The sequence below is a fragment of the Dermacentor andersoni genome, chromosome 7 (genome assembly GCF_023375885.2).
Source record: "Dermacentor andersoni chromosome 7, qqDerAnde1_hic_scaffold, whole genome shotgun sequence".
NCBI lineage: Eukaryota > Metazoa > Arthropoda > Arachnida > Ixodida > Ixodidae > Dermacentor > Dermacentor andersoni.
Genome location: NC_092820.1, coordinates 109,606,427 through 109,632,622, shown reverse-complemented (window position 1 = coordinate 109,632,622; position 26,196 = coordinate 109,606,427). Strand labels below are relative to the sequence as shown.

The window sequence follows — 26,196 nt, the reverse complement described above, 5'->3', positions numbered from 1 at the left end:
AATTCTTGTAAAGAAATGCAGGTTGCAAATAAAAATTGCGCTTTTAACAGTGAATTGAATTTTACTTTCTTTCTCAAATGCAACAAACAACACTAAGATCAGCCCAGGAGTTATCTCAGGAAACCATTTCTTCATTTTACAGGTATTTGAACAGGTGACATTGAGTCTATGCCCGAGCTAAAACTTTTTCTTAATTATTAGCACTGAGAGAATTGATAACTATTGGCTGCATCACTGCAGAAATTGCTGACAGTGGAGGGCTAACGGTACCAGGAAAGGTAATATGTATAAGTGAGATAGACTACTAAAACATCAAAATGCACTCAAATATTCATAGCAGAGTCATGCTTAAATTTGTGGTCTTTATATTTTTATTTTCTCTTGCTTCGTCTACCTCTACAGTTTACTATGTCATGCTCCTTCAGCAAAGCATGGACATGCATCAAAATTAGTGGATTGTTATTGATGACTGCGCGGGATAAAATTAGGTGGATCCTTACCTGCAATGGCACTTCTTTCTGTCTTGGAGAGAAGAACATGTCGCAGTTCAAAGTCGTGGCCTCTGTGCTTGCTTTGGAATACAATTACCCCTGTGTTGCTTTTGGCGACAGTCATGCCAGCAAAACATCTCCTGCCACACTTGAGGCTTGGGGGGATGTTTCTTTTTACCTGCGCCTGGAAACTATATTTCAATTGGTTTATTCGGCCTTCTTTCTTTCTTTCTGGCACCAAGAAAAAGACCGGCCGGTAAATGTCCCAGTGTGGGTAAGCGTAGGTGCTTACGCCATGCTTAATGAGGGAAAGAAAAATACTTTTTGTCTGCACAGTTACCTCTTTATCCGTTTTTGTTTTCTTTCGTTTTGAAGGTTGCACTAACTAAGCTGTTGCTATTTGCTGCATCGCGTTTGTAGTTTGTCTCATTGTGTGGCCTAGTTTAGTGCCTGTTCCAATCTTGATTCTGGGGCATTAACTTAAGAACCTAGAAATGCCTGTATCACTAAGCACAATAATGTTAACCTTCTCTAGCCTAAATTGTCTACACAAACATTTCAATTGCATGTTTCTTAAATGGAGACACTCAAAGAATTTTTATGACCACTTACAGTATGAGACTGGGAAGTAATAATCTCGTAAAGAAGACCTGCATCTCTGTCACACAGTATATGCAAGACTTAATAGCAGGGTCTCAGCTGTATGCAAACATTCAAGCTTCACCTCTACCCCAGATGTATAACTTTCAATGGGAACGACCATGCCTAGGCAGCACGAGTGGCAGTTTGAGAACACTAGAGCTGAAGCTGGCCTTTACGTAACTTAAATACTTAACTCCAAATACTGTATTTTAAATAGTTTCCAATACAACTTCATAGATTTTAAATAATATGCCACATCAGTATTTCTGCTCTAACTTAAATACTTTTCAGAGTATGTTGTACTCTCTGTTTAAGATACACCGTTCGTCACTATCAGGTGCCGTATTGGCGCACAAGGAGCTTGTTGTGGCAGATGCGCTGTGCACAAATGGCCAGTCCTGCCCATGTCGTGTCAATCAATCTCGTAAGTGATTTTGGCGGCAGGCTTAAAATTAAGAAAAAGAAAGAGAGAGTGTGGCTTTCAAGCTTGACAAGGTAAAAGTAAACAAACAGACCATGCCTTTCTTGTTGCAGGCTTGCAGCATGCGAGAATCACTTTAGAATAAGAAAGGTGACATGTTGCGAAAGTTGATGAGTCTACATTGGAGACGCCGGACTAAAATAAAGTCGTAGGACTGCAACATTGGACACCAAGGCCCGTCAAAGCATGTTGGTGCTGCCCTCACCTTACGAGTTTTTTTAATGCAGGGAAATTACTTTTTATCACTCTCCATTTGGCAGCATTTGGCGGTGGCGTAGAGGCAGAGCATTCGCCTGGTGTGCAAGAGGACCGTAGTTCGAATCCCGGTGCCACGCAATTTTCCACCTGATTAAAAAAAATCCGCGTGTTGAAAAAATTGCATAAACAGGCCTGGAGTGCCGCCTGATCCCGGTGACCAGTACCGGTAACGCACTCCCTCACCAGAGCAGGATTGGCCACCTTGGTGCAGTACGTGGCAACAACCTCCTATATGAATACAACAACCAAACCCCAGTCCCCAGCAGCTGCGAAGCAATTGACCACGGCCGCGGTCAGACCTGTGACCACCAGAAAGTTTGTTTGTTTGTTTATTTTGTTTATTGACAAAACAACGCTCAAGAGCGGTTTGTCTTGGTGCCAAGGCAAAAGGCGGCATTAAAAGCCACCTGACTAGGCCTTTGACACCAGACAGCACGCGCAGCACACAACATGAGCGCAACATGTTTCAAAACACACTGCATAATATCAAACATGCTAAGAATATGCAAAGTGCTAAGAATATCTGGGTCCGGACAGGCCGCCATTGGAATCGGAACCTAGCAACGTTTGACGCTAAAACGTTATCTAGCAAGGCGAGTCTAGAAGTGCTATTGGAGGAATTAGCGGGCAGTAAATGGGATGTAACAGGGCTCAGTTCGGTTAGGAGGACAAAAAAAGCATATACAGTGCTAAAAAGCGGGCACGTCCTGTGCTACCGGGGCTTAGCGGAGAGACGAGTACTAGGAGTCGAATTCCTGATTAATAAGGATATACCTGGTAACATACAGGAACTATGTAGCATTAACGAGAGGGTGGCGGGTCTTGTGAAACTTAATGAGAGGTACAAATTGAAGGTCGTACAGGTCTACGCCCCTACATGCAGTCATGATGACCAGGAAGTCGAAAGCTTCTATGAAGACTTCGAATCGACGATGGGTAAAGCGAAAACAAAATGCACCATACTGATGGGCGACTTCAATGCCAGGGCAGGCAAGAGACAAGTCAGTGGGGGAATATGGCATACAGTCTAGGAATAGCAGGGGAGAGTTCTTGGTGGAGTTTGGGAATGGAATAATATTCGGATCATGAATACTTTCTTCCGTAAGCGGGATAGGCGAAAGTGGACGTGGAGGAGCCCGAATGGCGATACCAGAAATTCATTCATTTTCATTCATTTAATTATACTGTCAGCCCTCATCGGGCTATTACAGGAGGGGAGAATAAAAACAACAAAAAGAAACATAGAATGCGGCCGAGTTACAAGCTTTGACTCACAAAGCTTGTCTTAGAATGGAAAAGTATCAACTACAACATACAAGGGAAAGTAATAAAGAAACCATTCACAATTTGGCACCGCATCGTCAAGACACAATAAGAGTCACACATGTAAAAGTAAATGCATGCATATTGGGTAATTCACTATGTGTTATTACAAAAAATTTTGCTTTTAAGACTTTCCAAAAAGGTAGCTAAGGCCATCGAGGTTACAAGAGAGTCGGGTAACAAATTCTAGTCTCTTATCGCCATGGGAAAGAAACTGAACTTGAAGCAATCATTGCAGGCGAGTGGAGGAGGAATGAACATACTATGACAATGCCTCGTTGACGCGTCCGTAGGGAGCTCAAAATAATCATCTGGTTTAATATCTACTTGATTGTGATTAACTTCGAAGAGGAATTTTAATCTGTCGTATTTATTTCTGAGCTCAAGTGGTGCTAGATCAGCTAATTTGACATAACTCTGTTGGAGAATGGATGCGACGATATTAATTAAATATAAGCCTAGCAGCTAGCCTCTGTATTCGGTCAAGTTTAGAACAGTTAGTTATGGTTTGTGGGTCCCAAACGATTTTAGCATATTCAATAATTGGTCTAACTAGAGTTTTGTAAGCAAGACATTTATTTCAGGGGTTGCCCGATTAAGGTTCCGCCTCAAAGACCACAGGGCTCTAAGCGATTTGATGCACACATTTTCTATGTGTGTATTCCAGCGCAAATCTGATGTAAAAGTTAAACCCAAGTATTTGTGTTTTTCAACATTCTCGAGTTTGTTGTCATCAATGTAGTACGAGTAACTAAAGGTACGTTTTTTACATGAAGTATACACAGACACTGATTTTCGAGGGTTTATGACCATTTGCCAATCGTCGCACCATTTTTTAATTTTTTGTAGATTTAAGTTCTTCTTGGTCTTGTGTATATTAGATTTTGTTATAAATGACGCAGTCGTCGGCAAACAAGCGCAACGGTAAAGTGATGTCATTAGGCATATCATTAATAAATACGAGAAATAAGAGTGGTCCTAGTACAGTGCTCTGAGGTACGCCAGACTCTACAAGTGAGGGTGCAGACTGGCAGTTTCCAATTTCAACATACTGTTCTCTGCAATGAAGGTAAGAGTTGAACCATTTCGTGATTGCGGGATTTTTAAAATATGGCGTCTATTTTGTGTAATAACTGAGGATGAGAAACTTTATCAAACGCCTTTGCAAAGTCTAGGTACATAATGTCGGTTTGGCCACGAGAATTAATGGTTTGGGAGAGGTCATGTACAATTTCTATAAGTTGAGTTGTCGTGGAGAGTTTTCTTCTGAACCCATGTTGACGGCTGTATAATACTTTATGGTAATACAGATGTTTTAATTAAATGTTTTGATACAATATGCTCCAGTAGTTTTGAACACGCGCTGGTAAGGGAAATTGGCCGGTAGTTGCTGACGTCTGCTGTTGCGCCGCCTTTGCGTATGAGTAAGATTTTGACACGCTTCCAAGGACTGGGGAAACAGCCGGTAGCAATAGATGAGTGAAATATAATGGCAAGATATTTTGAAACCCACTCTGCATAGCTGTATAAAAATTCGTTGGGTATTTCACCTGGTCCAGGCGATTTCTTAATATTAATGTTGAGGAGCAAGTTAATAATTACTTCACTAATTACTATATCCTCTATTGGGACCCTATCGGAGGTATCTGCAGAGTGCGGACCTGTACTGTTATCTCGCGTAAAAACAGACGACAAAAGATCACTAACGCTGTCAACCTGTTTATCGTTATTTTGGCTCGCATTCACGTGTGGTCGCTTATCCTTAAGATTGACGTAGCGTCAAAATTTTCCGGGGTTCCGCAAGAAATTTTTTAAGTGTGATGCTATAAAACTCGTCCTTGCTCTCCCGAACAAGTTGTTTTAACTGTTTACTGTGTTGTCGAATGGGTACCTTATATTGTGAGGTAGGGTTTTGCGAACGGGCTTTTAGTTTCCTTTTCAGTTTCCTTTTAATATGTATCATTTCCCTCGTCATCCAAGGAGTTTTCTTCCTGACAATTTTGCGGCGTTTGGGGAGAAAAGGTTCGATGCACTGTCGTACAGTGTTTGAAAAAGTATTCCACAGCAGGTCTGTACTGGCTCCGAAACGATAATGCATTTAAAAACTGGTCGAGGGACTGTTCTAAGTCAAGTGCACCGACGTCATCAGCAGCTTGAAAATCTAGAATAAACGTTACTGCAGACATGCATAGTACTCATTAAAAGAAGTTCAAAGATAACAAAAGCATATTATGGTCGGATAGACCCTCTGAAACTTCACAGCAAACAAGAGAAGACATCAAGCCTGGCGATGCAAAACCCAAATCAAGAATCGAGGACATCGTTCCGCATACTCGTGTGTAATCCGTGACAACCTGGGTTAGCTCGTAACAAAACGCCAGCCCTAGTAGTTGTTCACAACTGGCGATTTCTAGCGGTCCAGGGGATTGGGACAGCCAATCAATCCCTGGTAAGTTAAAGTCACCTAGGATCAGAATGTTATAACCTTGGTGCAGATTCGAATCCTTAAGGTTCCTAAGTTGAAACAATGCATCTATGGGGCAACCGGGGGGACGGTACACACCACATATGAAAACTGTACGACTGCCTAAGTTAGTTTTAATCCATACTGCTTCAATATCACTCTCAACTGGCAGAATCGTGAATGAAATGTTGCTTTTAATCACAATGGCAACACCACCACCCCTTCTCCCTCGATCTTTTCTTAGTACTATGTACCCGGAAGGTGTTATTTCCGCATCGCATATGTCAGTGTATAACCATGTTTCTGTTATGACCAGGATGTGTGGGTAATGTTCCAAAACAGCACATTCCAAATCACCAGCCTTGTTCACCAGGCTTCTGGCATTTTATGATTTTAAAAGCAGAGGGTTCCCGGTGATGACTTCATGCCGAAGTTTTATCGGGAGAGGCGCGCCACTTGCTCCGCTCGTTTGTTACGTCATTCAAAGTGTACATAGTTTTAGGAACTCCGAGCTTCTCAAAAAATAATTTTACCTTGGCACCCTTAATTGTTTCTTCTTCCGATAATTTCCAAACTTTCTTGCAGATATCAACGACTCGCCTGGAAAAGTCTTCATTAATGCGAAATTGTGTACCTTTGAGTTTGCTGCAGTTGCTCAAAATTCTAACTTTATCCCTCAAGTCCGTGACTAAGAATAATTGGACTACTTTGACCAGGTATTTTCTTTCCTAACCTATGTATTCGTTCGATCGAGTTTAGTTTCTGTGTTACAATACCATCAAAGATTTCCTCATTCACCTTCTTCATCAAAATTTCATCTGTTTCGGATTCTTCCTCCTCTACTCCTCTTATGATAAGATTATTTCGCCTAGAGCGGTTATCCAAGTCCTCAGTTTGTCTTCTCAAGGCAGCTACGTGCACATCTGGTGTCTGAACACAACTTTCCACTTTGGCAAGCCTGTTCTCAATTTGCTCCATCCTCTGTAACTTCTTTTCGATATCAACAAGTTTACTTTGAATTTGCGTTATGTTTAATGCCGATGACACCTGTTTTTGTTGAAGTTCGGTAATTTTTGACAAAATTTCTTTTTGGTTCTGAAGTATTTCTTTAACCATATCCTCCAGCGGAAACCCAGGGTTTTCTTCTACATCTCCGGAAAGCATAACAGGCTTGCCATTGAAAACACATCATTCAAACAATCCACCACTATTTGTGGACGCGGCAACACAATAAGACATAAGGAATTGCTAGAAGAGCCTGTTTTTCGACCACCAACCTGCACGAAGAGCGGCACATTAGGTGTCATCGTCACGACAGGGTTGCCGTGTCCACTGAAGAAAGCAGACGCTCGTAGTCCTTTTAAACGCAACGGCGACGAGATCCACTTATCGGTGAGTGACGTCATCGTAGCTTTGCGCGGTCCTCCGTAGGCATCATGCACATGCGCAGCAGCTGAGATTGTTGGGGGCGTAGAAAAGGTACCGAAAGCGTTGTCGAAACGAAGCGGCACCGGAGTTTCCAATTCAGCGCCACGCCAGCAGCATCCGTCGCTTGTCGAAATCGTTGTTCCCGAGGCCGAAGCGAGAACAAGGCATCCAGCGGCAATCTGCACGAAGAGCGGCACATTAAGTGTCATAGTCACGACAGGGTTGCCGTGTCCACTGAAGAAATCAGGCGCTGGTAGCCCTTTTAAACCCAACGGTGAAGCGTTCCACTTATCGGTGAGTGACGTCATCGTAGCGTTGCGCGGTCCTCCGTAGGCATCATGCACATGCGCAGCAGCTGAGATTGTTGGGGGCGCAGAAAATGTACCGAAAGCGTTGTCGAAACGAAGCGGCACCGGAGTTTCCAATTCAGCGCCACGCCAGCAGCATCCGTCGCTTGTCGGCGATCTGCACGAAGAGCGGCACATTAGGTGTCATCGTAACGACAGGGTTGCCGTGTCCACTCATGAAATGAAATAGGCCTCATACTCTACACTAACCCTGGCATTATACAAGATGTGGACGTGCTCGGCAAGGTGCGCTGCAGTGACCATATGATCGTAAGAACTCGAATTAGCCTAGACTTGAGGAGGCAATGGAAGAAACTGGTACATAAGAAACCGATCAATGAGTTAGCGGTAAGATGGAAAATAGAGGAATTCGGGATCAAGCTACAGAATAGGTATTCGGCTTTAACTCAGAAAGAGGACCTTAATGTTTGAAGCAATGAACGACAGTCTTATGGGCATCATTAAGGAGTGTGCAATAGAAGTCGGTGGTAACTTCGTCAGACAGGATACCAGTAAGCTATCGCAGGAGACGAAGGATCTTAACTTTCCAGGATTCATTAACTTTCCAAGTTAATGAACAAGCGCAAGACAGATGACACAAGGAAGTATAATATGGATAGAATTGAACATGTCTCAGGAACGGTGGATGCCTAAAAGCAGTGAAAAAGGAACTAGGAATAAGCAAGAATCAGATGTACGCGTTAAGAGAAAAAGCCGGCAATATCATTACTAATATGGATGAGATAGTTCAAGTGGCTGAGGAGTTCTACAGAGATTTATACAGTACCAGTGGCACCCACGACGATAATGGAAGAGGGAACAGTCTAGAGGAATTCTATATCCTACAAGTAACGCCGGAAGAAGTAAATAAAGCCTTCGAAGCTATGCAAAGGGGGAAGGCAGCTGGGGAGGATCAGGTTACAGCAGATTTGTTGAAGGATGGTGGATAAAATGTTCTAGAAAAACGGGCCACCCTGTATACGCCATGCCTCATAACCTCGAGCGTACCGGAATCTTGAAAGAGCGCCAGCATAATCTTAATCCATAAAAAAGGGGACGCCAAAGACTTGAAAAATTATAGACCGATCAGCTTACTGTCCGTTGCCCATAAATTATTGACTAAGGTAATCGCAAATAGAATCAGGATAACCTTAGACGTCTGTCAACCAAAGGACGAGGCAGGATTTCGCAAAGGCTACTCAACAATATACCATATTCACACTATCAATCAGGTGATAGCCCCGCAGGGGCGTCTGCGTAAGCAGGCGTTTGGTGTGTTACCACACCACGTACCCGAGCACACGAGGGTTGGATCCTCCCTCGTGTAGCCGTGCGCGGCTTAGCCGTGTCCGGGGAAAGGGGGATCCTGGGGGTTGAGCCGATGCCGGGTGGTCGGACCTTTAAGGGCCCCCGGCGGAGGCAACACACCTCTTTGGCCTCTGCTTCACGTAGACGGCACCCCCGGACTGACCCACCCGGGGGAAATCGCCAGTCGCCTCTTCCTGTCTCTCTCTCCGTAAATCTTCGTCTTTATCTCTCACTTTTTGATCTTTACTGTCTTCTTCTCTCTTCCATTTACTTCCTTTCTCCATGGCGGCAAGGGTTAACCTTGTGTATGTGCCCTCCCTTGGGTATAATATATTAGGTTATAGTGGCAATGCACGGTTGGCACCTGCAGCCTTACGCGTTAATTCCTGCAGCGTCCCCATGTTGGGCTCCGTAGTGGGTGGCCGCCATTGCTGCCGAAAAGAAACTGAAATGCTATAGGAACACCCGCATTTCCCCGCCTACTTGATCGTCACCCTCAAAAGAGGGGACGCACCGATGACCTAACCACATGCTTAAACAGAACAAGAGAGACATATCCGAAATACCATGTCGTGCACAGCGAGAACTCCGAAAAACAGGCCAGATTCATTTCCCCTTTCATAGTTGCAAAATCTTTAACCGAAGCCATAGGGTCAGGTTATAAAGTAACGAAAATGGCTAGCGGGGACCTCCTCCTAGAGATCCCTCAGAAACATCAGTACGAAAAGCTTGGCAGTCTTGTAACATTTGGTAGCATACCAATTTCTGTTACACAACACCGAACAATGAATAGCTCACGAGGGGTCGTGTCAGAGGCAGACCTCCTAGACATTTCGCCATTCACAGTAGCGAAATCTTTGACTGAAGCCATAGGGTCAGGTTATAAATTGACTAAAATGGCAAGTGGATACCTTCTTCTTGAGATCCTTCAGAAAAATCAATGAATAGTTGATGAATCAATGATCAATGAATAGCTCACGCGGACTCGTGTCAGAGGCAGACCTACAAATATGACAGAAGCTGAACTCCTGGAAGGATGGAAAGAAGAAAAATGTCACTGATGTAAAGCGTATTATAATTAGACGAGACAACAAGGAAATCCCCACTAAGCATCTTCTCCTAACATTTGCATCCAGCGTACTGCCAGAAACTATCGAAACAGGATACATCAGATTAAATGTTCGACCATATATCCCCAACCTTAGAAGGTGTTTTAAATGTCAGAGGTTCAGCCATGGCTCGCAGAGCTGCCGTGGTCAAATAACCTGTGCAAAGTGTGGAGTGCAGGGCCACCCCTCAGACAACTGCAGTGGCACACCTCAATGTGTCAACTGCAGTGGTGACCATCCAGCTTACTCACGTTCCTGTCAGAACTGGAAGAAAGAAAAAGATATAATCTCCCTTAAAGTCAAGGAAAATATTTCATTTAAGGAAGCCCGTAAACGGTGCTCACCTTTCCACAGCACACCTTATGCTCATGCGGCGCGTCGGGGGGCAGCGTCGCAGCGGCCATTGCCAAGTGCCCAGCCCGCGTACAGCGAGCAGGTACCTTTGGCTCCTGCCCCCAGGGTCGAAGTAGGTAAGCCTACGCCATCCAACAAGCCAACAGGCCAGGCTGGCTTTGGGTTGCCGGCCCCACAAGAGTTATCTGCAGCAACCTGCGCTACGCGCAGCGATCCCGCAGGACCAATAGCGGCCACGAAGGTAGGCGTAGCCGAGGCTGCCTCAACCTCCCCGGCCCCTCCCAGCGCTGGCAACAGCCGGCGCAGCCAAATTACACAGGGAGCCCAATCGACCTCCGGGCTGGTGGGCGCAGGGGTCTCGCCTTCCGAGGTGAGACTCTCCCGAAAAACTTCCCGTTCGCAAGAGCGCGTGTCCGGCGCCTCACAAGAGGCAATGGACACAACACCTATCCCCACGGCGCACCAAGCGCCTAAGGAGCGGCTAGGCTTCCTCGAACGCTCCAGAAAAGGCAAAACCCCGGTTACAGGGCCTCGAAACAGCTCTGTAATCTAAGGCATAACATCCGTTTCCGTACACACAGCACATATTCACTTCCAGTATGGATACACAAATAATTCAATGGAACATCAGAGGTCTTCTTAGAAACCTTGATGATGTGCAGGAACTCATCCAAAAACACAATCCAAAAGTGCTGTGTTTACAGGAAACACACTTAAAATCCAAACACACAAACTTTCTCCGACAGTACATAACTTATCGCAAAGATCGCGATGATGCTGTCACATCATTGGGCGGTGTCGCCATTGTTATCCATAAGAGCATTGCGTGTCAACTTTTACAGCTACAAACGCCTCTCAAAGCAGTGGCGGTTCGAGCTGTTCTCCTAAACAAACTCATCACCATTAGCTCTCTTTACATACCCCAACATTACAAATTAACGAAACATGAATTTCAATCCTATGTAGATCAATTGCCAGAACCTTATGTTGTTCTTGGCGATTTCAATGCACACAGCACCTTGTGGGGCGACCCTCGTATAGATGCGCGAGGACGTCTTGTTGAACAGTTCCTTTTCTCTTCTGGTGCTTGTCTTCTGAATAAGAAGGAAGCGACATACTATTCTCTTGCAAACAGAGGCTATTCTTCCATAGATCTTAGCATAGTCTCCTCGTCTGTACTGCCTGAACTTGAATGGGAAGTTACCGACAACCCTTACGGCAGCGACCACTTCCTTATACTGCTAAGATCACCGACAGAAAACCCCCGCAGGGGCGTCTGCGTAAGCAGGCGTTTGGTGTGTTGCGACACCACGTACCCGAGCACACGAGGGTTGGACCCTCCCGCGTGTAGCCGTGCGCGGCTTAGCCGTGTCTGGGGAAAAGGGGATCCTGGGGGTTGAGCCGATGCCGGGTGTTTGGACCTTTAAGGCCCCCCAGCGGAGGCAACACACCTCTTCGGCCTCGGCTTCACATAGACGGCACCCCCGGACTGACCCACCCGGGGGAAATCGGTAGTTGCCTTTTCCTGTCTCTTTCTCCCTCCAATCTTCGTCTTTCTCTCACTTTCTATCTTTCCTGTCCTCTCTTTATTTTCGTGTTACTTCCGGCTTCGTAGGCAGCAAGGGTTAACCTTGTGCATTATATCCAGTCTTGGGTATATGTATTCGGTTATAGCGGGGTTGTACCGCTGGCGTGCGCAGAACTGAATATTTTCCGTCCTGTGTCGTCCCCGGGTTGGGCTCCATGGTGGGTGGCGGCCATCCCTGCCGAAAACACCATTCTACTAATGGCCACTTCTTTTCCCCGACTACCTGATCGCCCTCAGAAACGAGGGCGCACCGAAGATATTTTCCAATTTCTTGGAAACAAACTGCCAAACTTCCCCAGATTCCATGTAGTTCATTCAAACAAACCTGAAAAGACCATGAGAATGATTTCTCCTTTCCTAGTCTCTAAGAACCTCACTGAAACTCTTGGTGCAGGCTATAAAGCAACGAAAATGGCTAGCGGTGATCTCCTTCTGGAACTCCGCGATGCAAAACAGCTTGAAAACCTTCCTAAAGTTCAGTCATTTGGGGAAATCCCAGTAACTATAACGCCACACCGAACTATGAACACCAGTCGCGGTGTTGTTTCTGACGACGATTTGATGGAGTTAACAGAAGTAGAACTGCTTGAAGGCTGGAGTGAGCAAAGCGTGATCAATGTCAAAAGAATCATGCTAAGGCGGGACGGGAAGGAAATCAAAACCAAACATCTTGTACTGACTTTCTCCTCAAGCATTCTGCCTGAGACACTCGAGGCCAGCTATGTAAAGCTACGAGTCAGGCCGTATGTTCCGAATCCCCTCCGATGCTTCAAATGCCAGCGTTTCGGCCACAGTTCCCAGAACTGCCGAGGCCGGCCGACATGTGCAAAATGTAGTTCCCGTGACCATGCCTCTGAAACATGCGAAAACGCTCCACACTGCGTGAACTGTGATGGCGAGCATGCCGCATACTCGCGGTCATGCCCGTCTTGGAAGAAAGAAAAAGAAATAGTCGCAATCAAAGTAAAGGAAAACATATCATACAAAGAGGCACGTAGGCGGGTTGCATACCTTCCTAAGACCACCTTTGCCGAAGTGGCGCGTCAGGGGGCAGCGTCACAACGGCCTCCGGCGGCTGTTCGACCCACAAGCAGTGAGTCGGCAGTTACGCCATCTGCCCCCGCGACGGTTGCAGCTAGCGCTGCTCTGTCAACCCAGCAGAAGGGACCATCGAGCCCGAAGGTGGGCGCAGCCGAGGCTGCCCCAACATCCCCGGCCCCTTCCAGCGCTGGCAACAGCCGGCGCAGCCAAATCCCTCAGGGAGCCCCATCGACCTCCGGGCTGGTGGGCGCAAGGGTCTTGCCTTCCGAGGCAGGACTCACTCGGAAATCTTCTCGCTCTCAAGAGCACGTGTCCGGCGCCTCGCTAGAGGCAATGGACACTACACCTGTCCTGAAGGCGCACCAAACGCCTAAGGAGCGGCGGGGCTCCCTCGAACGCTTCAAAAAGGGCAAAACTCCGATTACAGGGCCTCGAAAGAGCTCTGTAATCTAAGGCATAACTTCTATTTCCGTACACACAGCACCAAATTAACTTCGTTATGGACACGCTAATTATGCAGTGGAACGTCAGAGGTCTCCTCAGAAACCTTGATGATGTTCAAGAACTTCTTTACGAACTCACCCCAAAAGTGCTGTGTGTACAGGAAACCCATCTTAAATCTAAACACGCTAACTTTCTTCGTCATTATGTTATTTTTCGTAAAGATCGTGATGATGCCATCGCATCATCTGGCGGCGTAGCCATCATACTCGATAAAAGTATAGCGTGTCAACATCTACAACTACAAACGCCCCTAGAGGCAGTGGCCGTTCGAGCCATACTTCTAAACAAACTTATTACCATCTGCTCTCTGTATATACCCCCGCACTATCATCTCCATAAACATGAATTCCATGCATTAATAGATCAATTACCCCAACCCTATTTGGTTCTAGGAGATTTTAATGCACACAGCAACCTATGGGGTGACTCTCATTGCGATGTGCGAGGTCGACTGATTGAACAGTTTCTCTTTTCATCTGGTGCATGCCTTTTGAATAGTAAGGCACCTACATATTATAATACTGCACATAAGACCTATTCCTCTATAGACCTCAGTATTGCATCTCCCACCCTTTTACCTGATCTTAAATGGAACGTTATTAGAAATCCATACGGGAGCGACCATTTCCCGATAGTTCTGTCTACACCGAAGACGAATGAATGTCCCCCACAGTTTCCTCGGTGGAAAACTGATTCAGCCGACTGGGAACAGTTCCGAAAAATTACACTCATATCGTGGGCTGACGTTTCTGCTCTAAGCCTGGAAGATGCGGTTGAATACTTCACCTTTTTTCTGATTGATGCCGCGACCAAATGTATCCCAGAAACAAAGGGGTCACCTAACAAGCGCCGTGTTCCATGGTGGAACGAGGAATGTCGTAACGCGCGTAAAAAGCAGAACAAAGCATGGGGGCTGCTCCGCGATTCTCCGACTGCAGAAAACCTTGTTAATTTCAAGCATGTCAAATCACAGGGAAGGAGAACGCGCCGACAAGCTAGAAGAGAGAGCTGGCAAAAATATATATCAGGAATTAACTCTTACACGGATGAGACGAAGGTCTGGAATAGAGTGCACAGAATAAAAGGTCGACAACCTTACTCGCTACCCTTAGTAAATACACAGGGAGATAGTATGGAAGACCAGGCGAACTTTCTAGGCGCACACTTTGAACGCATATCCAGTTCGTCGCACTATTCGGATACATTTCAAAGACATAAAGCACGAATAGAACGGCAGCCATTAGTACGAAAACCTGCAAAATGTGAGGTATATAATAGACCATTTGGCATAGCAGAGCTTCAAGCAGCACTTAATGGCTGCAACAAATCTGCCCCAGGCTCTGACCGCATAATATATGAAATGTTAAAGCACTTGCCATCTGAAACACAAAAAACCCTTCTTTTTCTTTACAATGGTATATGGTCTTCCGGCCAGATTCCCTCTGTTTGGAAAGAGGCCAATATAATTCCCATTTTGAAACACGGTAAGGACCCTTCTTTGGCAAATAGTTATAGACCGATAGCGTTGACAAGCTGCCTATGCAAACTCTTTGAAAAGATGGTGAATAAACGCTTGCTCCACTATCTTGAAACCTACAAAATATTAGACCCATACCAATGCGGTTTCAGGGAAGGTAGGTCGACGACAGACCAGCTTGTCCGCATGGAAATGTACATCCGTGAAGCCTTTATCCACAAACAGCTTGTCGTATCTGTATTCCTTGATATGGAAAAGGCGTATGACACTACGTGGCGCTTTGGGATCCTTCGGGATCTTTCTGGAATGGGTATACGTGGCAACCTGCTGACCATTATTGAAAGCTACCTGTCTGACAGAACGTTTCGTGTTAGAGTTGGCAATGTACAGTCACGATCATTCATACAGGAGACAGGTGTACCGCAGGGTGGAGTGCTGAGCTGTACACTCTTTATTGTGAAAATGAATTCCTTACATACCATCATACCTCGCACACTCTTTTACTCGGTTTATGTGGACGATGTGCAGATAGCTTTTAGATCGTGCAGTCTTAGCATCTGCGAGAGACAGCTACAGCTCGGCCTAAACAAACTCTCAAAGTGGTCAGAAGAAAATGGTTTTAAATTTAATCCTCAAAAAAGCACATGTGTTCTCTTCTCAAACAAGAGAGGCATATCACCAGGACCGACTATTGACCTTAATGGAGAACGACTGTCGGTCAGCCTTGAACACAAATTTTTAGGTATTATCTTGGACACAAAACTTAATTTCATCCCACATTTGAAATATCTCAAAGCGAAGTGCCTGAAGACAATGAACCTGCTGAAGCTACTTTCTCGAACAAACTGGGGCAGTGACAGGAGGTGTTTGCTTAGCCTATATACGAGCCTTGTACGATCACGCCTCGACTATGGAGCCGTGGTGTACCAATCCGCATCGGATAGTGCTCTCAGAATCCTCGACCCAGTCCACAATCTAGGCATACGGCTGGCAACAGGCGCATTTAGGACAAGCCCTGTGGAAAGTCTGTATGTGGAGGCGAACGAATGGTCGTTACATCTGCGCAGAACGTATTTAAGCTTCTCCTACTTTTTAAAATGTAAATCGAATAACGAACATCCGTGTTACTCAACCGTACTTGACTTGTCTTCTGCAAGACTTCACCACAACCGCCCATCTGTTCGAGCTCCTCTGTCTGTGCGCTTAGAACAACTGGCTCACGAAACTGGTATTAAACATCGAGAAACAGTCCTAATGACTCCCACTAACCTTGCACCACCTTGGGAATGGCAGTCTATCCAATGTGATATGTCTTTCGTCGCAATAACAAAACATGCGCCTGAGGTGCATATACATTCACACTTCCTCGAACTCCAGGCGAAGTACTCCTGCGCAGAGTTTTATACAGACGCTTCAAAGTCTACTCATGGTGTAGCTTATGCAGCGCTCGGACCTTCATTTTCAACGTCCGGTGCATTAAATCCACACACCAGCATTTTCACAGCGGAGGCATACGCGATCCTCTCTGCTGTGAAACATATAAAACAAACAGGCATAATAAAGGCTGTCATATTCACGGACTCATTAAGCGTTGTTAGTTGCATATCAAGTCTACGAAAACACAAAAACCCCATCCTTAATGAACTGTATAACCTTCTATGTTCAGCATACATGTCTAACCAAATGATTGTTCTTTGTTGGGTGCCTGGCCATAGAGGCCTAGAGGGCAACGTAGCTGCTGACGAAAGGGCTACATCCGTACCTTTTTGTGATGCAAACATAATATACCTGTACCCTACACAGACCTTAAGCCATTTTTACAGCATAAACTACGGAAATATTGGCAACGGCAATGGGACACTCAGGTATCCAACAAACTGCACCTAATCAAACCGAAAATAGGAAACTGGATCTCTGAGAAAACGAGACAACAGGAAGTACTGCTCTGTAGGTTAAGAATTGGACACACCTATAGCACTCACTCGTATATTCTAACTGGAACTAACCCTCCGACATGCACTAGGTGTGGAAGTAGACTTACAGTCCTTCACGTTCTCATTCAGTGCCCATTATTAGAAATGGAGAGAAAAAAGTTCTTCCCTTCCTTGTACAGTCATAATATACCTCTGCACCCAGTCTTCTTTTTAGGCAATGACCCTCTATTTAATTTTAAATCAGTGCTCAAGTTCTTAGAAGAAACTAATACTATAGAAATCATTTGGCCAGGCTATTTGTAGCACAGCCTCTGCTTAGAGGCTGTAGCTGCAATGAAATCACTTACAGAGCACATGCCTCGCAGCCCTTGCACTGAAGGGCTCTGCAGAGGCACTGGTGCTGCCATAAATTAACATGTTTTAGTATCTTATTGTTCTCAACGTTCTTTTACAACCATAGGACTCACTTTTCATTGACATTATTTTAATAGATACATATTTTACACCATTTAAAGCGAATATTTTAGGCCAATATACAGCCACTACCGCCATATTCATCGATACTCATTGCTATTCATCACCAAATGTCATGGCGCTCTTTGGCCATTTCTGGCCCTTGCGCCAAGAAACGATATCCATCAATCAATCAATCAATCACCGACAGAAAACGAATATCCACCACACGCTCCTAGGTGGAAGATTGAGACAGCTGATTGGGAGAAATTTCGAACTCTCACTAGCATCTCATGGGCTGACATGTCTTCTTTAGAAATTGATGCTGCGGTGGAGTATCTTACAACATTCATAACAGACGCCGCATCAAAATGCATATCCGAAGTGAGTTGCTTAGCATCCACACGGCGCGTCCCGTGGTGGAACGACGAATGTAGGACCGCCCGTGAGAAACAAAACAAAGCGTGGGGGTTGCTACGCGCCTCTCCCACTGCGGAGAATCTTATTAACTTTAAAAAAGCAAAATCCGAAGGCAGGAGAACGCGCCGACAGGCCAGAAGAGAGAGTTGGCTGAAGTTTTTATCGAGTATTAACTCGTTTAGAGACGAGGCCAAAGCCTGGAACAGGGTTAATAGGATAAAAGGGCGACAAACATATTCCCTTCCTTTGGTGAACACACAAGGTGAAACACTAAAAGATCAGGCAGACTCACTTGGGGAACACTTTGAGAGCGTGTCGAGTTCAAACCATTATTCTCAGTCCTTTCTGAACTATAAACAAATAGAAGAATGTAAGCCAATAATTAGAAACTCCAGACAGAATGAACCCTATAACCGGCCTTTCAGTATTGCCGAGTTGAGAGCTGGCTTGAATACATGCAAAAGCACTGCACCGGGACCTGAGAGAGTCATGTATGATATGATCAGAAACTTCCATACTGACACACAAGTTACACTACTCACACTTTACAACGCTATTTTAGCTGCGGCATACCTCCCATCTACATGGAAAGAGGCGATTGTGGTTGCTGTCCTGAAGCAGGGAAAAGACCCCTCCTTGGCAGCAAGTTATCGTCCGATAGCTTTCATGAATTGTTTGTGTAAGCTCTTTGAAAAAATGATTAATCACAGACTCATACACTTCCTTGAATTCAACAATATACTCGATCCCTATCAGTGTGGCTTCAGACAAGGGCGGTCAACAACAGATCATCTTGTGCGCATTGAAGGATATATTCGCGATGCCTTTGTACACAAACAGTATTTCCTCTCCACATTCCTCGATATGGAGAAGGCATATGATACAACATGGCGCTACGGAATCTTGCGAGATTTGTCGGGAATGGGCATCTGTGGAAATATGTTGAAAATAATTGAAAGCTATTTGTCCAATCCTACCTTAAGTGTAAAAGTCGGCAATGCACTGTCACGTCCCTTTACGCAGGAAACTGGTGTACCCCAGGGAGGGGTGCTCAGCTGCACTCTCTTTATCGTTAAGATGAACAAACTACGTGCTTCACTACCACCTGCCATTTTTTATTCCGTATACGTAGACGATATACAAATTGGCTTCAAATCCTGCAACCTCACAGTATGCGAAAGACAGGTACAGCAGGGCTTAAACAAAGTGTCCAAATGGGCAGACCAAAACAAATTTAAGGTCAACCCCCACAAAAGTTCTTGTGTTCTCTTCACAAGAAAGAGAGGCCTGGTCCCAGATCCTTGTGTAGAACTGGGCGGACAACAAATTCCTGTCAACAAAGAACACAAATTCCTAGGTGTTATTCTTGACTCCTGGCTCACTTTCATTCCTCACATAAAACATCTTAAAGAAAAATGTCTTAGAACAATGAACTTACTTAAAATCCTATCCCACACGACGTGGGGTAGCGACAGACAGTGTTTATTGAATATTTACAAGAGCCTAGTTCGATCACGGTTAGATTATGGTGCCCTAGTATATCACTCTGCCGCACCGAGCGCGCTTAACATGTTAGACCCCGTTCACCATCTGGGTATCCGTCTGGCCACTGGCACAGTTAGAACAAGCCCTGTTGAAAGTCTATATGTAGAGTCAGATGAGTGGCCACTCCATCTTCAGAGAACAAACATCAGCTTAACGTATTTTCTAAAGGTCCGCTCTAATAAGGAACATCCGTGTTTCGCAACTGCTAACGACTTGACGTGTGAAACACTTTTTCATAACAGACCCTCTATGAGACTTCCTTTCTCACTGCGTGCAAGAGAACTTAGCACGGAAATGGATGTCCCAGTTCTCGAACAACGCCGAATGCCTCCAGCTAAGCTAGTACCGCCCTGGGAGTGGCTACTGATAGAGTGTGACACATCCTTTGTAGAGGTCACTAAACATGCGCCAGAGACACATATCAAAATGCACTTCTTGGAGCTCCAGTACAAGTACTTGTGCACAGAGTTTTACACAGACGCTTCTAAGTCGCATGCCGGGGTGTCCTACGCAGCCATTGGTCCATCCTTCTCGGAATCCGGTGTACTGCACCCTGAAACAAGTATATTTACGGCTGAGGCCCATGCACTATTGTCGGCTGTGAAACATATCAGAAAATCAAATATTCAAAAAACAATTTTATTTACAGACTCCTTAAGCGTCGTAAAAGCCTTGAAGTCACACTGTAAACACAGAAACCCAGTAATTACTGAGCTCTATTCCATCCTCTGTAGAGCGTATATGTCTAACCAGCATGTCATAATATGCTGGGTGCCTGTATATAGGGGCATCGAGAGTAACGTTCTAGCAGACCAGATGGCCACATCAATTTCATTGCATACAGTTAATCCTACTGCTTCGGTCCCTGTCACAGACCTGAAGCCTTTTTTAAGAAGGAAACTGCGAAACCACTGGCAACGTAAGTGGGACGCAGAAGTAAATAACAAACGGCACGTGATAAAGCCACAGTTAGGTTCTTGGCCCTCCGTAACAAAATCACGGCGAACAGATGTCCTATTCTGTCGCCTCAGAATAGGACACACATTTGGCACACATAATTTTTTACTCACTGAAAATGATCCTCCAACCTGCGGTAGATGCGGGGAGAGGCTGACCGTCCTCCACGTCTTCTTGGAGTGTCGCAAGGCTGAATCTGAAAGAAAGAAATATTTTCCTCTGGCATACCGGTATTACATCCCTCTACACCCGGCAATGTTTCTCGGACTGGAACCGCTATTGAACACGAAAGCAGTCCTAAGTTATCTGAAAGAAGTTGTGTTGCATGTTGTTAGCCCCACGTGTTCGTAGCGTCTCCTCTCTTCAGAGGATGGCGCTGTGATAGTTCTTTCATATAGCACGTGCCTCTAGGCCCTTGTGTTTCAAGGGCTCCGGCGAGGCAACAGTGCTCCAGGTATTTTTACCATGTCATATATTTTCTATTCTGCGTCATTCTTTTACGATGGATTTTAATGTTCATAGTATTCGTCATTTGTCATCGCCATAATTTTATAGCAAGTAGATTTTACGCACTTTACAGCGACTATTTTTAGGCCACTTTACAGCCAAGTCACATCTTCCATAATACATCGTCGACATTACCACTGGTCATGGCGCTCTTTGGTCAAACCTGGCCCTTGCGCCACAAAACACCACACATCATCATCATTTCATTGCCCGGGATCCCCACTTGTGTCGATAGCCAATGCAGGGATAGTGAACATCCTGCGTCCTGAAGGGCCGTCAATCTTGAAGAGAGCAGCGCAACCCCAAGGCTAGCCCGACTAGGCCAGCAGGATTTCTACAGCCGATCGAATCTCCTCGCTGACCATTCCAGCAGATTGGGATGGATTTGTTGCGGCCGTTTCCGACGTCAACAACCGGGAGTAAGTGGATCGTCGTGGCGACGGACTATCTCACCCGATTCGCTGAAACTAAAGCTCTACCAAAAGGCAGCGCAGCCGAAGTGGCGAAATTTTTCGTCGAGAACATCCTGCTGCGACATGATGCCCCAGAAGTCCTCATCACAGATAGAGGAACGGCTTTTACAGCAGAGCTCACCCAAGCCATTCTGCAATACAGCCAGACAAGCCACAGGAGGACAACTGCCTACCATCCGCAAACGAATGGTCTCACGGAGCGCCTGAACAAGACCCTCGCCGACATGCTAGCAATGTACGTCGACGTCGAGCACAAGACGTGGGACGCGGTCCTGCCGTATGCAACCTTCGCTTACAACACGGCGGTGCAAGAAACAACACAGATCACGCCGTTCAAGTTGGTTTACGGCAGGAACCCGACGACGACGCTCGACGCCATGCTGCCGCACGTCACTGATGAGGAGAATCTTGACGTCGCTACCTGTCTCCAACGCGCCGAAGAAGCCCGACAGCTCGCTCGCCTACGGATCAAGAAACAGCAGCGCACCGACAGCCAACACTACAACCTCCGACGACGCTTCGTCGAGTACCAGGCCGGTGACCGTATTTGGGTATGGACCCCGATACGCCGACGAGGGCTGAGTGAGAAACTATTGAGACGCTATTTCGGACCCTACAAGGTCATTCGACGTATTGGCGCACTGGACTATGAGGTTGTGCCAGACGGCATTTCGCATTCAAAGCGGCGCCGCGCACGATCTGAAGTGGTCCACGTGGTGCGTGTGGACACGTGTACATATCTTTATCGGGCTACACGGTTCGCCGCCTAACAAATGTTATCGCACAGCGCAGGACGCGCCTGCATGTATCGGAAGTTTCAGGAAGGTTATCAATGGTTCCATCCGCTGTCTGTTACCGAACCTTGTGTAATCTGATTGCATGTGTGCGCGACGCGAATAATGTTGAACTTTGTCGAAGACACGCGGGTCCCAGCGATTACTCTGGAACATTCGACGACTGACGCATAAAAGCCGACGCGCTTCACCCGCTGAGCAGATTTTCGACGATCGCCGACCGTGTTCGCCGCTATCGTTGTGCTATTAGTGTAGCCTGTTTTGTGGGCACAGGTTCGCCCAATAAAAGCTCGTTTTGTCTTTCACAGTATTGCTACTGTGTTGTTTAACGTCAGGACCACGTGACACTATATTATGACAGAGAAGTTTTGCTTTGTCTGGGTAGATCTCATCATAGAGGATTTGTAGACTCGCCCGCACATCACAAACAGGTGGCACATCCCAAATACGTGCATGTAGGATTGAATAATGTTTGTAAAAAGACTACCTGTGGTGTATGAAACCGGGGCCAGTGTACTCCGGAGAATAATGTAGGGTGGAAAATGAATGTTTTCCAATGTTCTATGGGTAGTTTCGGGCACATTTAAGAAGTTTGCACTTCAGCAAGCGAAATCTGCACAATATTCAAGGCAACCTGACTTCTTGATGAAAACGATATTAGCAAGAAATTTCAGTAATCCACAGCACATTCGCAGGGCTTCCCGCTCAAGCAGAACAAGGGGGCGTAACTTATAAGCTGGCACCCCATAAAATAGTACACATCGAAATTCTAAAATGGGTCGCACATGCATTTTATATGCCATAAGTGGTGGGTATCTCCGTATCTTCGAACGACTGTTGCATATCTGACGTAGAACGCCAACTGCTCTAACTCCTTTTCTAACTATATGGTCAATATGGCCAAGCCCAATGAGGGAACCATCAGAGACTATGCTTAAGTACTTCACCGACTCCAATTGAGGTATAGTGTCGAGACGGTAGGATAGCGATAGGTTATCGGTCTCACGAAGAGGACAATCCAATATCGAGTACTTTGTAACGTTAAGTGAGAGGCAAATCTCGTTTAACCAGGTTCCTATGGCGTAGAGGTAGTTCTGTAGTCGATGATATAGGGAGTGGATGTCACTGTCTGATCGAAACAAAGCAACATCGTCTGCGTACATATGGATGTCCAGGAATTGAACTCATCAGAAGGTTAATTAATTATGGCGAAGTGCCAGCCCCTTATTGATTATATATGCACGAAGAAATGCTTCTTAGGGAGCAGTAGAAATTATTCCCATTTCAAAATTCACATATCCAGTTTACAACATAATTCGGCAACTACATTTCGTAACATATCCAATAAAATTACGTATTCTACACTATCGTAGGCTTTAGAGCTGTGTAGTGTCACAAGAGCTAGCACCTATACTTTCCGCCGTGCTGATTTTGCTTTTCTAAGTCCACTTGAGCATGCCAGATGGAACATGATGGTCGGAATCCAATTTGGCAGGGATGAAGCAAGTCTTTGTTCTTTAAAAATTTAAGCATATCGGCATATAGGATTATTTCAATAATTTCACCAAATTTGAAGTTTGCTCGATGGGTCTAATATTATCTATTGTATATCTTTCCCCATGATTTTTAAGAAATGAGATTATGTTTCAGTTTGCCATGCAGACGGAATTCACGAACATCTCATTGAGTGATTTTTAATAGCTTAAAGGTCATCAGGAGCTTCCTGAAATAAAATTTTGATCATGGCAGAAGTTACCCCATCTGCTCCGGGAGCTGAATGTGACAGCCGCTCCATGATTTCAGCCAATGCTAACATGGTAATTTCTACAAAATCATCTGATGCACTTCGTAAGCTAAAACAATTTGGCATACGGGCATTGTCAGATGTCTTCTGTCTTCACCGACCAGTCGACAACTACTACGGGGTTCGCGTCAGTCAGACTCGCAAGTTGACATGGAAACAGGTCAGGATACCAGGCCGCAAAAGCGAACTGCGTCTCCAGTAACAGCTTCTTGTCCATATACTCAAAAACAAGAAGGGTAATCCTGTTTCTCATTCTGACATCCAAGAAAGTTCATTGCGACGGTAGATGCTGAAGTAATTATATCAATTAGATCATCACCATAGCTTTTTTAAAAGTGCTACAGTGGAACTGTCGTTACTTGTTTTCTGCTTCAACAGACTTAAATTGCTTAACAACTCATCTTAATCCTGACGTCATAGTCTTACAAAAAACCTGGCTTACTCTTGAGAAAAATTTTCATTTTAAAGATTTTCTTTCTTTTCGATTAGGTCGCCTTTCACTGGGAGGTGGTTTAATGATATTGTTCTCATCTAAATTCTGTCATGAGGCGAAAACAGCTTTCAAGTTAATGTCTCCGGAATGTGAAATTTTGGCAGTGCCTCTTAGCATCTCAGGCTACCGTTCATTTTCGATTATAGATGCTTATTTCCCTACGGGCGGTCACAGTACATACCAATTGGATAGTGCGCTTGCCAGCCGCAAAAATAAGTCATCCTTACTGGTGAGTTCAACTCGCGTCACGTTTCATGGGGTTACAAAACAGATTCATGTGGGACACGTCTGTCGGACTGGACCATAGATAAATATCTCTCATGCCTTAGTATCAGACAACCTACATTTGTCCGTGGCCAATCTCGCTCAGTGTTAGATTTGACGTTTTCTAGCACAAGTGTCGCCGTGACATATTGGACTACGATTGATTTCTGCTCAAACAGTGACCATCTCCCGGTATGCTTTGAAATTGCATGCCCTTTAACGTCAGTTGAACGACAAGGCAGAATATTTGTGTATTGCAAAAAATTTGAAGACTGCTTGCGCTCCACCATTGCATCATTAACTAATAGCAGTGACGAAGAAATTGGTTTGAATATTTGTTCAGGGATACAGATGTCCCGACAAAAGTCTGAATTTGTAATTCAGACAGCCAGGCGTTCCTCATCTAGTCCCTGGTGGAACAGTGAGTGAACACGCGTTTATCGAAGAAGGAAAGCTGCTTGGAAAAAACTTCCACATAATCAGAACCCACAAAATTGGAAAGATTATCAATTTATTTCGGCAACCTTCAAACGCACTATTACACACCGTTACGTTTCGCCTCCGACGTGCGGTATAGTCGGCGCGGATGCAACGGACGCCGGGGCTTCGTTCACAGCGGCGGACATTTTGGCCAGTTCAGCGCTGTCCCAACGCCTCCTGCTAAGCGCGTCCAGGCATGTTTCAATGCCACGTGTCTTCGTGTGTGTGTGTGTTCGTGTTGGTGCCCACGCTTGTCAAAGCGCGCAGCCGGGGAGAGGAGCTCCCCAAATGTGAAGCGAGGAGGTCTGACCGGCGCCGGCCCGGCGAAGACTTGTCGCGACGTGTTCCGTGCGACGCCGTCACGTTCACCTCTTCCGAGCCGTTCCTTCTTGCCCTCGACTCCGAGAGTAGAAAAGCAGCTGCCCCCGGACACCAAAAAAGAAGCTTCGATTTATTCAGTCGAGAAACGTGGTCTCCCGTTTCTCCACTTCGGTCGACCTGACCGGCCGCTCTTTTGCGATGCTAGAATAAACTAGTTGTTCTGTTAGCAGTCGACTCATCCTTTGCCAGGACCTTCGGATGCTTCCAGCTGTGCCCCAGGCCGCCAGGCCAACGCTACCCTTGGGGTTTGCGGCCCATTTGCAACAACTGGTTGCCAGCGGTGAGATCGCGACAACGGAGGCCAGCAGCGAAGATATGCGGTCGACTGTATGCTGAGCAGCACAGTGACTATCCGGGAGCAGTGCAACGAGCCCTGTGTGATGACTGGTTGCCTGCAGCAGAACGAATGCGCTGAATTTTTGGCTGCGAGGTTTGGTGAGTGCGGGACTTTCTTCTTCTGAGTTTTTCCAGGCTTTTGTTAGTGTCAGAAACAGAGCTGGTAATTGTGGTTGTCATTTGCTGCCGGGTTAGTTTGCGGCAAAACAATAGTAGGCAGTAGAGAAAGCAGCATTCATAGCAGCCATGGATTTGAAGTCGTTGCGCTAACCGAAATTGCTGGAGCTTGCAAGAGAGTTGTGTCTGGATGTCTCAGACAAACTCAGAAAACCAGAACTGCTAAGGGCTATTCTTGAGTTAGAAGCTGATGATGACGAGCTGTCGGAATGCTTTGAGACCATTGAGGAGAGGGAGACGGCAAAAAGACAGGAGCGCGAACGTAGAGAGCAAAAAGAGAAAGAGGAGCGCGAACGTAAAGACCAAAAAGAGAAAGAGGAGCGCGACCGTCAACACCCTTTGGAAATGAAGCGTCTCGAGGTA

At 45.7% G+C, this 26,196-nt stretch overlaps 1 long non-coding RNA gene across 1 annotated transcript in view; it reads left to right on the top strand.

Annotated features, from left to right (window-relative positions):
* LOC140219488 (uncharacterized) overlaps positions 1-26,196 on the top strand; it is a 218,409-nt gene that overhangs the window by 171,316 nt on the left and 20,897 nt on the right. The gene's annotated exons all lie outside the window — the stretch shown is intronic.